This window comes from Nycticebus coucang, chromosome 9 (genome assembly GCF_027406575.1).
Source record: "Nycticebus coucang isolate mNycCou1 chromosome 9, mNycCou1.pri, whole genome shotgun sequence".
In the NCBI taxonomy this organism is placed as follows: Eukaryota; Metazoa; Chordata; class Mammalia; order Primates; family Lorisidae; genus Nycticebus; species Nycticebus coucang.
The window spans coordinates 85,201,523-85,217,319 of record NC_069788.1 but is presented as its reverse complement, the minus strand read 5'-3'; positions in this window follow the sequence as shown (position 1 = coordinate 85,217,319).

Genomic DNA, 15,797 nt, shown 5'->3' with positions numbered 1-15,797 from the left:
CTGTGCCGCATGGCTCACTCTGTAGCTTAATACAAAGGAAGACAAAGAGAAAGAGAGAAGAGGAGAGGAGGAGAGGAGAGGAGAGGAGAGGAAAGGAGAGGAGAGGAGAGGAGAGGAAAGGAGAGAAAGAATTTTTACATCACATTCACTCCTCCCTCCCAGGGCACCCCCACCTGCCACCAGTCAGGCAGACCAGAGATGGGAGCCTCTGACACCCCTGTGCACCCTCTTCCTTTCCCATTTTGGCTGTATTTCTCTTGCCAGGGCCCTCCCTGAAAGTGGGGAGGGTGGGGACACAGAGAAAGGCCGATGTGGAGCCTGCGAATCCTTCCCACCACATACCTGTGAACCTTTCACCCTCCTACTGGTGACAGCTGTCTTAGACCTCAACTTCACAGAGGGTTTTGTTGTTTTTTGGTTTTGGGGGGGTTTCCTCAGAAATTGCATTAAAGAAAGACCTGGAAACATGGGTCAACAAAATCCAAACATTTACCTCTTTCATGAAGTTGTCTAAGGAGGCTCTAACCCTTCTGTTAAAACAACATCAGCAAGTGTCTGCAAATGTAAGCAAGTTTCATCTGGATTCAACTCATCTGGGAGACCCCTTGAGCTGAGATGAAGTTAAAATACCTTGTCTGGGTTTGTCAGGCCCTGTGTGACCCTGCCTTACGGTTCTGCAGTCTCAGTGCCCTCCCTCCCTCGCTTCCTTCCTTCCTCCTCTTCTTTCCTTCCTTCCTCTCTACTTTTCCTCTTCTTTCTCCCTCTCTCCCTTCTTCTCTCCCTCCCTCCCTTTCCTCACTTTCATCTCACCTTACTTCCCAATAATGAGCCTCTATTCGCCCCCGGGCTGTGATTCGCTTCACATGCAGTATTCATGCCTCCTATATAAGGCCTTCTCATCCTTTAAATCTCAAATCAAATATTTGAATGTTTTTGGATTTGGGGGGTGGGTTTTTGTCTCTTTGCTCTGGATTGTTTTGTTTGTTTTAGAATCTTTCCCTATTTCCCCACCTTCTCTCCTTGAGTTGGGGTTAGGTGCCCCTATAATGGGCCTTTCCTACCCTTTCCTTCCCACTCTCCACCCTAGGTGTGCCCATCTGCTATGTACCTGTACCCTTAATTAAACCACTAGCTTCTCAAAGGCAAGGGCACTTAGGGTCCCTCACATCCACCTCCTCTGCTGCCAGCTCTCTCCACACCCCTCTATCCCTTCTGAGACTCCTCTCACAGAAAATAGAAGTCATAAGATAAGAAAACCCTCAATGTCTGGCTTCCAAACCTATAAACCTCTGTATGACCCCATATGTCCTCCTGAGTCCCAGATCAGCACACTCAACTGTCCAGTCAGTATCTCCAGGGGACAGCACACAGATAACTCACAGTTTCTCTAGGACAAACTCATCTTCCTTTTCGAGCTGTCTTCTCTGGTTCTCTGCAGGTCCCGAAAACAGTCACTTAAGCTGGAACACAGGAGTCACCCTAGAGGCTTCCACCTTCCTCACACTGCACATCCAAGTAGCCACAGAATGGCCTCTGTTCTAGAACCTGAATATCCACAAGTCCTGCCCTGCCTCTCCAGGGCCTCCCTGCCCCCAGGGTTTCAGAAACCCCTCCCAACTTGTCTCTGCCTCAGTCTTGCCTCCCACCAGTTCATTTCAATACCAAGGCAGAGCAATCTTAAAAAGTAACCCAAATGATGTCGCTGGCTAGCTGACAATCCACACATGTCTCCCCATTGCCAGATGAATAATGTCCAAGCTCCTTTATGGGGCTGAGTCCGCTGGGACAGACCTGCCTTCCCTTCCCTCTTGTCACTTGTCACTACTCCTACTCCACACACGTGCCCCAACCACTTTGACCTGCTCTTAGTGAAACTCTCCTTGCTCTCTGTGGCCTCTGTGTTTCCTGAAGTGACCTGCTCTGCCCGGAATGTCCTTCCTCCTTCAGGCCTTTGCCTCTTTGGGTGTAAATGCCCCCTGATTGTCACTCACCAGTCAAATGTGCCAGGCACTGCAGTGACAGAGATGCCTCTGCACATCCCCACAGCCTCACAGAAGCCTGCAGAGGACCCCGGGAACCCAGATGCTCCCCAGGACAGCAGGAGCTCCCGCTGTCACGTGGCTGTCATGGAACTTACCATTATGGTTACTGCAGCCCCAGGTAAGCAACAGTGTCCCGACACAGTCTACAAAACCAACCCATGCACATGTGATCTGTATAAACGTGCATATAATATGACTTTTCCTTTCCGAACTCCCTTCCCGCTCAGTAATTCAAATGAAAGCCTGTACTACCTCTGGTCTGGAGACTAATGAGGGCATCATAAATATTTGATTAAAGCTAAACCAAATTCTTAGGGTTTTGACTCACAAAATTTTCAGATTTTTTGCTCAAAGATTTCTTGGCTATCTTAAGTACTTTTGGGGAACCGTGAAAGGTGGCTTCCTTCTCAGTGAAATTTTCCAGATGCTTCTGCTACCGCCCAAGCTTGCAGCCGCTATTTCTCTTGAATTGATGGGCATTTATACCCCTCTTACATTTTAAAGTCACCTCCCACTTTGGACTAGTGGTCAGTGAGCTAGTGTTTGTTTTTAAGAGACAAGGAAATGGTGAAGGACTATCAGAAAACCCAGCCCTTAACCTGGCTGGCCCAGTTGATGGCTCTGTCGACTTGGGAAGAGGTATTAAGTGTCCCTTGACATCAATGTTTTCCTCTACAAATGATGAGAAAAGTAATGGGTGGCAAAATGAGAACAATTTTTTTGCATACAAGAAATTGTGAAAGAAAATGTAGATTGAAATGACTAGTTCACGTAACACACTAAACTGCTTGGTCACTTGAGAGAGTTCTTGTTAAGACAAATTCTCCAAACAATACCATTGACCAGATTACAAAATATAAGAATCCACGTAAAAAGACATTTGTATCAAAATATTTAATTATGTTTATAATTTTTACCCTATAGATCATACTTTTGGGGAATAAAATAATACAAAATATTTAGAATCTATTTTTACTGCAATGAACTCAAATAATAAAAATAATAGAAGCAGTATAATAGCAAATAATAAAGACAAATACATTATGATATATTCCACAACAGATTGTTGTATAGAAAAATAAAATCATATGACAATGTCTTTAATAACAAGGTTACGTACTTAATACAAGGTGACTATAAAGGTCATGTGCAATTTAAATAGTTGTAACGATTGAATGGCAACAACTATTTAAATTGCACATGACCTTTATGGTCACCCTGTATAATGTTAAATAAATATAAAGTACAAAGTCAAATGGACCAAAAAGGACTATATGAAAAAAAAAGGACTATATCAAACACTCAATAAGATAAAGGAAATTATTGAACATTTATTTAATCTCAGAATAGGAAAGGGATCTCTAAAATGGAAAACAAAGGATAAATAATAAAAAAATTAAAAATCAATTTTACCACAGAAAATTTTTAAAATCCTTAAGTAAAATATATTATAAAGAAAATTAAACCTCAAAGAAAATATTACTTTAAAAGCTATGACAAACATATGATTCTTCTTATTTAAAAAACTCAGACAAATTAAAAACAGATATAGATCTATCTATTAGATAAATGGGTAAAAAATGGGCAGATAATTTACACACATAAGAGAAAAGCATTTTATATAATTAAATCCATAAGGAAATAAATAATTATAATAAAATTTACTACAATATTTGTCAAATGATCAAGAGTTTTTTTTAACTAAATCAGTCAATGTGGGGAGAGAGAAGTTGTGAAGAGGGGGCATTCAAATACATTTTTGGAAGAAACATAAAGACAAATTTGTAAATAGAAATTTTTAAAGTATGTAGTAAATGTGTTTTTTCTCTATATTATTTCTGAAACAAACCTAAAACAAAAAGAGTAAGAAGAAAAAAATAGGAATAATGTTTTACATGAAACCCAGACTACCATACATGAGGATGCTGAAACAGGATACCCACTGTGGCAAAGCCAGGAGACCACATATTCTTTAAAAAATAGGGAGATGATGGTAGAGTCTCCAGGGACAACAAATACACTTTCAGAGTTTTCCTCCCACTCTCAAACTTCTCTCTAGTCTATCTCCTTCTCCTGGTCTTTCTTTGGTACATATTCCAGCAGTATTTAGCTCACCTAGAAGTCACTTCCCCACTCAAAGATGAGGGAAAAACTAAAGATAACAAGAGACTCCTCTGAAATTCTAGGTTGGGTGAAGGAGAAACACAGCAAAGCAAAGTAGATAATGAACATTGAGAAAACTTTTGGTATTCAGTAAGGAAAACATGTACCCTAATATTATCTCATTTTAAAAATGATCTCTATGAAATAAAAGATCAAAGAAGTATAAGAATAAAATTACAAAAAATGACCACAAAATAAAATATAAAAAATAAATTGACAAAAGTCAAGACAAATTGGAAGAGAAAAATAAAAATAAAATAATCAAAAAGTAAAAATTATTTTAGAAGTTGTAAGTAGGAAATAAACTCTGCCACAATAATGATCAGGGGTATAGAGCATGAACTTAAGGAAACAGAAAAATAATATAGAAAAAAAGTAACAATAGGTTTACAATTGTGGAAGAGAAAATGATGGAGGTCCAATATGTGTGAAATTGGTGACATAGAACATTAAAATTATGCAAAGATGTATATTACAAAATATTGTTAAAATAAAAATTTGAATCTACATATAGAAGGGACCAATTCCCAAACAAATTAAGTCAGATCATTAGCAGGGAGACACATATTAAACATTTAAACCTCAAAAATATGGAAAAATGTCTATAGCTAGAGGAAAAATCCCAACTCAACAATAAGATATAAATGAAAAATTCATCTTCCTTTAAACTTCTCCCAGAAACACTCAGTGTTAGAAAATATTGGAACAATGTCTTCAGAGTTGTTAGAGAAAGTATCAGTCAATAATTTTATACCCAGCCAAAATATCATTTTAGGTAGCCATTTTCAAATATTAACAACTCTATTCATATGAGTGTGTAAGTATTTATATATTGGTTTCATAGTATTGGTTTCATTGGATACTTTTTCACCATTATTGAGATATTTTACTAAGAAGAGTATGTACATTTTTATAATAAAAGTTCAATTGTTGGACTGGGAAGATATGGAGATGTGAAAAGATAGATCTCTAGAGAAAAAAAGAGTCCCCTCCCCCATGAGAATGGCTTGGAGTACCCCATAAACAAATGAGCAGAGTTCAAAAGTCCTCCCATTATATCCCACAGGACAGACCCTCTAAAAACTGGACCTACCTCCCCTATTAGGGTGCCATGGCATTCTCCTGCCAGGCATAAAACTGTATAAAACTGTATATATTCTCTACCTGCAATTCTGAGGCCACAGCACTCCCCTCCATTCTCACTCTGAGGTCTGGAGCCTGTCCCCCAGGAGTCCATTTTCTTGCATGATTACTCAAAGGGTGTGGACAGGGCCTGGCCTGCAGCTGATCAGTGCTGATTCTGCAGCACAGGAGTGCAGAGAGGACACTCAGCTGAGAGGGAATCACACTGGAGCAGCAGTGCCCCGAGGTGCAGAGCAGCAACCATTTTTGGCAACAATAGGGCTCACCCCGATATTCCAAAGCCACACCTCCTATCTCCCTGGGAAATCAGAGGAGGCTGGGCATCTTCTCAGATGGCAACCACTGCAGAACAGATCTGGGACTGAAACACAGGCCCCGTGAGTAAAGGGTTTGTCTGAGGCAGTACCGGCCTGAGTGGAGTGCAGGAACAGGAAAACGCACACACAGAGCTGGGAAATTCCCGGGGTGGGGCTGACGCAGAGGACTGCTTTACTGAGCCTAAGACTCACCCGGCCCTCAGGGGATGATCAGTCTATAGACAAAGAAAGGCAGGAGGCTAGAGCTGACAGCTAAACGTGCAGTGAATACAAATCTGCAGGAGTAAAGACAGGGCCTGAGGCACAGGTTCTGGGAACTCAAAACAGCTTCTCTTCTGCAGGGAAATTTAGCAGGGACAGAAACAAATTTCCACAAATTGGTCTGTTCTGTCAGTAATATCAATAAGAGGTGGGACTGGAACTGAGTGAACACCCCCCAGCCTCCATCAAGCACCGAGGTTGTCAAGCCTCACCTCTCCCTGCTGAATAGAGACAGAGAGCAGCAGCCTGGCTGAGCAGATACAGATTTCCTTGTGATTCACACAGGTGCAAACCCCTGGAGTATCTGCTCACTGGAGGCAACTGGGTCACAGCCCTGCGGGGCTATCAGTGACTGGGTGTGACAGAGGTGCAAGATGGGGAAGGAGGCATCAACCTTCCCAGACTAATCTATTTGCTAGGTGGGTCCTCCTGACTTCACGGACCACCAGAGCAAGTCATATTTGAGTTGTCAACAGACTCTAGCGATCCAGTTGCCAGAGACCTTTTAAGCTTTCCCACCTGAGAAAGGTGCTGACTGAGACAATTGATTTGGACCATTTAAACTGACCATCACCCCAGGAGTATTCAAGTGGTGCCCTGGGTGTGTTGCTGTAGGAAGGTTTGATTTTCCTTTTCCAATTGTTGCCTGTTGGTGGCATGGTGACTTACTTGTGGGTATTTCTCCACAGCTGAGACTTCAACCCAGAGTAACTGTTTAACTAGGGTTGGACAGAGACCAACTGAAAACAAGACAGAACCACTTAGCCATACCACACCAAACAGGTCCCCAGTTTGTCAGGACGTAGCACTGTATGGGTCCTTGACAAAGCTCCAGGGGAAAAGTCAAATGGTGTAAAATAAACATGGGGCAGAATCAGCAGAAAAACTCTGGTAAGATGAATAACAAGAATAGATCAACCCCCCCAAGGAAAGATATGGAAGATGTAACTGAAGATCCCATTCAGAAATAGCTGGCCAAGATGTCAGAAAGCGATTTCAGAATTTGGATTGCAAACAAGATTAATAGAATAGAGGAAAAATTGGAAATAGAAATTCGAAGATCAATTCAAAAGTCAGACCTAGAAATTCAATGAGAAATTCTAAAATTGTCTCAAGAATTTAACGAATTAAAAGACAAAACCGCAAAGATTTTGATGCACTGAAGCAAGAATTTGCAGCCCTCAAAGATCTGAAAAACACAGTAGAATCCCACAGTTAACAGAGTGCAGCAAGCAGAAGAAAGGATCTCTGACATTGAAGAGAAAGCTTTTGAATGCCCCAAAACTCTCAAAGAGGAATAGAAATGGAGAACAAAAATGGATCATTCTCTCAGAGAGCTCCGGGATAATTTGAAGAAGACTAATATCCGCCTCATTGGATGAAGTACTCTTGCAATGCACAGAGACCCTTCTCCATGAAATTATGAAAGAAAATTTTCCAGACATGCCACGAGATTCTGAAATTCAGATAGCAGACAGTTTTAGAACCCCAGCATGACTCAATCTGAATAAGAGATCCCGCAAACATATCATAATTAACTTCACTAAAGTTAATATGGAGAAAATTCTGAAAGCAGCCAGATGTAAGAAATCCATTACCTACAAAGGGAAGAATATTAGAATGACTGCAGATCTCTCTGAGGAAACTTTTCAAGGCAGAAGAGGGTGGTCAAGAATTTATAGTACTGCAAGTGTTCTTCAAGAGAACGGAAAGAGAGGAAGTTAACAACTTAATGGGACATCTCAAGCAAAGGAAAAGGAAGAACATTCCAACCCCAAACCCAGTAGAAGAAAAGAAATAACCAAAATTAGAGTAGAATTAAATGAAATTGAAAACAAAGGAATTATACAATAGATCAATAAATCAAAAAGTTGGTTTTTTGAAAAGGTCAAAAAATAGATAAACTTTTGGCTAACCTAACCAGGAAAAAAGGAGTAAAATCTCTAATTTCAACAATCAGAAACAACAAAGACGAAAAAACAACAGACTCCTCAGAAATTCAAAAAATTCTTAATGAATATTAAAAGAAAATTTATTCTCAGAAATATGAAAATCTGAAGGAAATTCACCAATACTTGGAAGCACATCACCTTCCAAGACTTAGCCAGAATCAAGTGGAAATGTTGAACATGCCAATATCAAGTTCTGAAATAGCATCAACCATACGAGATCTCCCTAAAAAGAAAAGCCTGGGACCAGGTGGCGTGACGTCAGAATTCTACCAAAACATTAAAGAGGAATTAGTACCTATATTACTCAACCTGTTCCAAAATGTAGAAAAAGAAGGAAGACTACCCAACACGTTCTATGAAGCTAACATCACCCTGATCCCCAAACCAGGAAAAGACCCAACAAGAAAAGAAAATTATAGACCAATATCACTCATGAATATAGATGCAAAAATATTCAACAAGATCCTAAGAAACAGAATCCAGCAACACATCAAACAAATTGTACATCATGACCAAGTCAGTTTTATCCCAGGGTCTCAAGGCTGGTTTAATATATGTAAATCTGTAAGTATAATTCAGCACATAAACAAATTAAAACACAAAGACCATAGGATTCTCTCAATTGATGCAGAAAAAGCTTTTGATAATATCCCATCCCTCCATGATCAGAACACTTAAGAAAATTGGTGTAGAAGGGACATTTCTTAAACAGATGGAGGCCATCATCAGCAAATCCACAGTCAATATAGTATCGAATGGAGTTAAATTGAAATCATTTCCACTCAGGTCAGGATCCAGACAAGGCAGCCCATTGTCTCCACTGCTCTTTAACATTGTAATGGAAGTTTTAGCCTTCACAATTAGGAAAGAAAAGGCGATCAAGGACATCAATAGAGGGCCAGAAGAGATTAAACTTTCACTCTTCGCAGATGATATGGTTGTATATCTGGAAAACACCAGGGATTCTACTACAAAACTCTTAGAAGTGATCAAGGAATACAGCAACATCTCAGGTTACAAAATCAACATTCATAAATCGGTAGCCTTTATATATACCAACAACAGTCAAGCTTAAAAAACAGTTAAGGACTGTATTCCATTCACAGTAGTGCCAAAGAAGATGAAATATTTGGGAGTTTATCTAACAAAGGATGTGAAAGATTTCTATAAAGAGAACTATGAAACTCTAGGAAAAGAAATAGCTGAAATGTTAACAAATGGAAAAACATACCATGCTCATGGCTGGGAAGAATCAACATTGTTAAAATGTCCATACTACACAAAGCAATATACAATTTTAATACAATCCCTATTAAAACTCCACTGTCATACTTTAAAGATCTTGAAAAAATAATACTTCATTTTATATGGCATCAGAAAAAAACTCAAATAGCCAAGACAGTACTCAGAAATAAAAACAAAGCAGGAGGAATCACACTACCTGACCTCAGACTATACTATAAATTGACAGTGATCAAAATAGCATGGTACTGGCCCAAAAACAGAGAAGTAGATGTCTGGAACAGAATAGAGAACCAAGAGATGAGTCTAGCTACTTACCGTTATTTGATCTTTGACAAGCCAATTAAAAACATTCAGTGGGGAAAAGATTCCCTATTGAACAAATGGTGCTGGGTGAACTGGCTGGCAACCTGTATAGACTGAAACTGGACACACATCTTTCACCATTAACTAAGATAGACTCTCATTGGATAAAAGATTTAAACTTAAGACATGAAACTGAAGGTGGAGCAAGATGACAGCCGAGTAACAGCTTCCTTGCATCTGGGCACTGTGAGTCTGGGGATATAGGACTCCAGTCATCTCTGGCTGGTGGGATCTGCCTATCATCACCCCTGAGAGGATACAGGGAGTCAGCGAGAGACTTCTGGACCCCAAGAGGAGGACTAAAACAGTGGAAAACCGGCAAGTGGTCGCGTGTGTTCAATCCGTCTACACCCGCCCGCAACTGTAAGTTCAGTAGCAGCGAGACTACAAACCAGAAAGGCCTTACCTGTGAACTGTTTTGGTGTCTTTGGACTTGGCACTAAGCTGAACTGCCTTGGGGAGAGGCTGAGCAGGAGTGCAGAGAACTTTGGCCTTTGTCTAGGGCCCCAGTCTGAGCCGCTGAGCCAGACAGAGCTAATAGTGTTTGGCTCTGGGTCACAGGCAGACATTGTGAGTGATCTGCCCCAGCAAGCTCCGCCCTCAGGGTCACAGAGCTGGAATTGGGTGGGAGCTTGTAACCCAGCGACCAAGTAGCCTAAGGGCAGGCTCTGAGCCGCCTTGCAGCCCTAACCCTCGGGGGCAGAGGGAGACCAGTTTTGACACACAGGGTATGTGGATAGCCACTTCAGCAGTGATTCCAGCGACAAGCACTTCTCTGAGAAAGCTTCTGCTCAGTAAGTGAACAAGTTCAAAGTGCCTTTTAAGTGGGCTGAAGAGAGATTTAGGGTGTCTACCTGCTGGGGTTTGAGAAACTAGCAGCCTCCAGTCGTATCAGAACTGTGATTAACATCTCATACCCCAGAAGACCACGTGTTGCCCAGACAATATTCAATAACATATACATACTGCTTTGTTTTTTGGTTGTGTTTTTTTTTTGTTTGTTTGTTTATTTTGATGTTGTGGATTGTTGTTTTGTTTTTTTAAGTTAAACCTTTTCCATACAGATCCTTTTTCTTTCTCAATTTTTCTACTTTAATTATAATTTCCCATTGCTGCTTATTTCAATAATTAGAACTTCATTTTTGATAGTGTTTCTACCACTATTATTTCGTTTTTCCGGCCAATTTTATCCCGTAAAGTTTTCTGTTTGCTTGTTTTGGTTTGATTTATAGCATTTTTGTCTTTCCTCTCTACTTGCTGGAGGTGGGGTACTGTGTCTGATCAGGTAGGCAAAGAGCTGCTGACCTCAAGGGAACCACCCAACTGGGCACCCCCAGAAGGTGGTTTTTCTTTTTTTTTTTAGGTTGTATCAAAGTACCGTACTGTACACCAATATTGCTCTGTCTCCCTCTTTCTGTGCCTCTCTTCTTCTGGTCAATATTCATTTTACCCACCCTCTCTCCTTTCTCTATTTTTCTTTCTTTCTTTTTTTTTTTTTCTTATCACTCGGTCCTCCTTTCTTTCATCCCTTATTTTATCTTCAACCTTCTCACCCTTCTGGTCCTGTAACCCTTAGTCCACAGGCACGAGAACTAAAAGAGCAAGAGGAAGTGACAGGAAAATTAGGGCAAGGAAACAGATAAAAGAAATCACCCATGAGGAAGAATCAGCAGAAAACTCCAGGCAACATGAAGAACCAGTCCAGAACAACCCCGCCAAGGGACCATGAGGTAGCTACTGCAGAGGATTCCACCTATACAGAAATGTTAGGAATGACAGAAAGGGAATTTAGAATACACATGTTGAAAACAATGAAAGAAATGATGGAAACAATGAAGGAAACTGCTAATAAAGTGGAAAATAACCAAAAGGAAATCCAAAAACAGAATCAAATCAGAGATGAACGATATGAAGAATATAAAAAGGATATAGCAGAGCTGAAGGAAATGAAACAGTTAATCAGGGAACTTAAAGATGCAATGGAAAGTATCAGAAACAGGTTATACCATGCAGAAGAAAGAATTTCAGAGGTAGAATAGAAAGTTTTTGAGATAACTCAGATAGTAAAAGAGGCAGAAAAGAAGAGAGAGAAAGCAGAACGTTCACTGTCAGAATTATGGGACTTTATGAAGCGTTCCAACATACGAGTTATAGGAATTCCAGAAGGGGAAGAAGAATGCCCCAGAGGAAAGGAAGCCATACTAGAGAATATTATAAAAGAAAATTTCCCAAATATCACCAAAGATTCTGACACACTGCTTTCAGAGGGCTATCGGACCCCAGGTTGCCTCAACTCTAACCGAGCTTCTCCAAGACACATTGTGATGAACCTGTCCAAAGTCAAGACAAAAGAAAAGATTCTGCAAGCTGCCAGGAGTAAGTGCCAGTTGACCTACAGGGGCAAATGCATCAGATTGTCCGCAGACTTCTCTAATGAAACTTTCCAAGCAAGAAGACAATGGTCATCTACCTTTAATCTACTTAAACAGAACAATTTCCAGCCCAGAATTCTGTACCCTGCTAAGCTAAGCTTCAAAATTGACGGAGAAATCAAATCATTTACGGATATACAAACATTGAGGAAATTCGCCACAACAAGACCAGCTCTACAGGAAATACTTCAACTTGTTCTGCACACTGACCACCACAATGGATCAGCAGCAAAGTCAGAACTCAGAAATTAAAGGACAGAACCTAACCTCCACACTGATGCAAAAGATAAAACTAAGCAATGGACTCTCACAAAATAAGACGAATAGTATACTACCACACTTATTAATCATCTCAATAAATGTTAATGGCTTGAATTCCCCACTGAAGAGACATAGATTGGTTGACTGGATTAAAAAACACAAGCCATCCATTTGCTGTCTGCAAGAAACACACCTGGCTTCAAAAGACAAATTAAAGCTCCGAGTCAAGGGTTGGAAGACAATTTTTCAGGCAAATGGCATTCAGAAGAAAAGAGGAGTTGCAATCTTATTTTCAGATACATGTGGATTTAAAGCAACTAAAGTCAAAAAAGACAAAGATGGTCACTTTACATTGGTCAAGGGAAAAATACAACAAGAAGACATTTCAATTCTAAGTATCTATGCACCCAATTTAAATGCTCCCAGATTCTTGAAACAGACCTTACTCAGTCTGAGCAATATGATATCTGATAATACCATAATAACAGGGGACCTTAACACTCCTCTTACAGAGCTGGACAGATCCTCTAAACAGAAATTAAACAAGGATATAAGAGACTTAAATGAGACCCTAGAACAACTGTGCTTGATAGACGCATATAGAACACTCCATCCCAAAGATAAAGAATATACATTCTTCTCATCGCCCCATGGAACATTCTCCAAAATTGATCATATCCTGGGACACAAAACAAATATCAACAGAATCAAAAGAATTGAAATTTTACCTTGTATCTTCTCAGACCATAAGGCACTAAATGTGGAACTCAACTCTAACAAAAATGCTCGACGCCACCCAAAGGCATGGAAACTAAAGAATCTTCTGTTGAATAACAGATGGGTGAAGGAAGAAATAAAACAGGAAATCATTAACTTCCTTGAGCATAACAACAATGAAGACACAACCTACCAAAACCTGTGGGATACTGCAAAAGCAGTTTTGAGAGGAAAATTCATCGCTTTAGATGCCTATGTTCGAAAAACAGAAAGAGAGCACATCAACAATCTCACAAGAGATCTTATGGAATTGGAAAAAGAAGAACAATCTAAGCCTAAACTCAGTAGAAGAAAGGAAATATCCAAAATCAGAGGGGGAGACAAGATGGCGGACTGAAGCCAGCTTTCAACAAAGGCTCCCGTCCAGAAAGAGAGTTAAGGGACAGGAATTTAGTAAGTATCCTGGTGGAATGAGCCTCACCAAGAGAGAAGGCTGAAGAACGCACATCAACACCGCTGAGGCAAGTTGTGATCACAAGGACGCAAACAAAAGGTACGAAATCCACCACCAAGCGGACGGGAGTCCTCCTCCCCCATGAGACCGGCTCTAGAGCCCCACAATTGAACAAGCGGGCAGAAATTAAAGGCCCTCCCACTACACTCCACGGGAGAGACCTTCTAAAAACTGGACCTACCTCCCCTACTGGGGTGCCGTGGCATTCTCCTGCTGGACATAGGGCTGAATAAAACTTTGGGAATCCTTTGCCGGCAACCCTGAATCCCCAGCGCTCCCCTCCCGCCCACTGAGGTCTGGAGGCCTGTCCCCCAGGACTTCGGATCCTTGGGTGATTTCTCAAGGGGAGTGGACAGTCCCCGAGTTGCGACTGGTCAGCATTGACTCTGAGGCGCGCCGAGTGAGGAGAGGGCACCGGGCTGAGGGGGAGTCACGCCTCGCGGCACTTCCCTGCGATGCAGTGCAGCAACCCTCCCCAGGCATACGGGGCCCAAGACTGAATCAGACTCTGGCCTCCCCGCTGAGAGCTGAGAACCCCTACTCTCACTCGGGGTCTGAGGGCCTATCCTCCAGGAGTTCGGCTCCTTGGGTGATTTCTCGAGGGGAGTGCACAGTGCCTGAGCTGCGTCAGGTCAGCGCTGACTCTGGGACACGTGAGCCAGGAGAGGGCACTCTGCTGAGGGGAAATCAAGCCTTGGCGGCACTTCCCTGCGGTGCAGTGCAGGAGCCCTCCCCGGACCGTAGTATTGCGTGAAACTGAATGAAACTCTAGCTTCCCCCCGCCCCACTCCCAATCGGGGTCTGGGGACCCATCCCCCAAGAGTTCTGATTCTTGGGGGATCTCTTAAGGGGTGTGGACCCAGCACAAACTGCGGCCGCTCAGTGCTGACTCTGGGGCGCGGGACAGAGGAGAAAAGGGTCGCCTGAGTGCCCACACCAGAGCAGCAGTTCCCTGGAGGTAGATCAACAGCCGTTTTTTCTTTAACAGCAGAACGCTCACTTCTGGATATTCTGAGGCCACACCCCCTGTCTCCCTGGGCAACCAGAGGAGGCCACCGGTGACACGGCTCACAAACCCGGAAGCCTCCAGGGCGGGGCCGACCCAGAGAGGTGTTCAGACTCAATTCTCCAGCAGCAAAGACGTTTGAACTCAAAACAGCCCGTCTCCTGTAGGCAATGACAGGAATAGAGACAGAACCTCACAAAGTTGTCTGTTCTGTTCTGTTCTGTTAGCAGCATGCATCAGGGACGGGGCTAAGCCTGAGTGAACACCTCCTTCCCATCACCTGCATCAAACACTCAAAGATGTCAGGCCCCATCTCCTCCTGCAAGATAGCGGCAGTCTGCGGGGGCCTGGCAGACTTCCTTGCGATTCAGGCAGGTGCAAAACCCTGGAGTGTCTGTTCACTGCAGGCAACTGGGTTAGCCATCTGCAGAGATACCAGTGACTGGGTCCGACGGAGGGGCAAAGTGGGGAAGGAGACATCAACCTTCCCAGACTGCTCTGTTTGCTGGGTGGCTCCTCCTGACTCCACGCTGCACTGGGGTGAGCTGTGTCAGAGGAGTCACCAGGCCCCTGTGATCCAGTTCCCAGAGACCTCTTGAACCCTTCCACCCGAGACAAGTGCCGATTGAGACAGTTGATTCGGACCTTTTGAACTGGGCTAATAGACTGAGGACTCTTCAGGCGGTGCCCTGGGTGTGCGATTGTAGGAAGGTTTGATTCTCCTTTTCCAACTGGGGCCAGAGGTGGGCAGGCGGGGTGACTTAATTGCTGATTTTTCCACACAGCTGAGACTTCAAGCCAGAGTAGAAGTTGCAATAGGATCGAACAGAAACCAGCTGAAAACAAGACAGAACCACTTTGCTCCACCACACCAGACAGGGCCCCAGTTTCTCGGGCCACAACACTGTACGGGCCCTCATTAAAACCCCAGGGGAAAAACCAAAGGGAGTAAACCATGGGGTGGAATCAGCGGAAAAACTCTGGTAACATGAATAACCAGAATAGATCAACCTCCCCAAGAAAAGATACGGCAGATGTGATTGAAGATCCCATTCATAAACAACTGGCTGAGATGTCAGAAGTCGAATTCAGAATTTGGTTTGCAGACAAGATTAATAAAATGGAATTAGGAATTCGAGGAGAAATTCAAAAATTGTCTCAAGAATTTAACGAATTTAAAGACAAAACCACCAAAGACTTAGACACACTGAAACAAGAACTTACAGCCCTCAAAGATATGAAAAATACAGTAGAATCCCTCAGTAACAGAATGGAGCAAGCAGAAGAAAGGATTTCTGACATTGAAGATAAAGTCTTCGAACGCTCCCAATCTCTCAAAGAGGAAGAGAAATGGAGAGCAGAAACGGATCACTCACTCAGA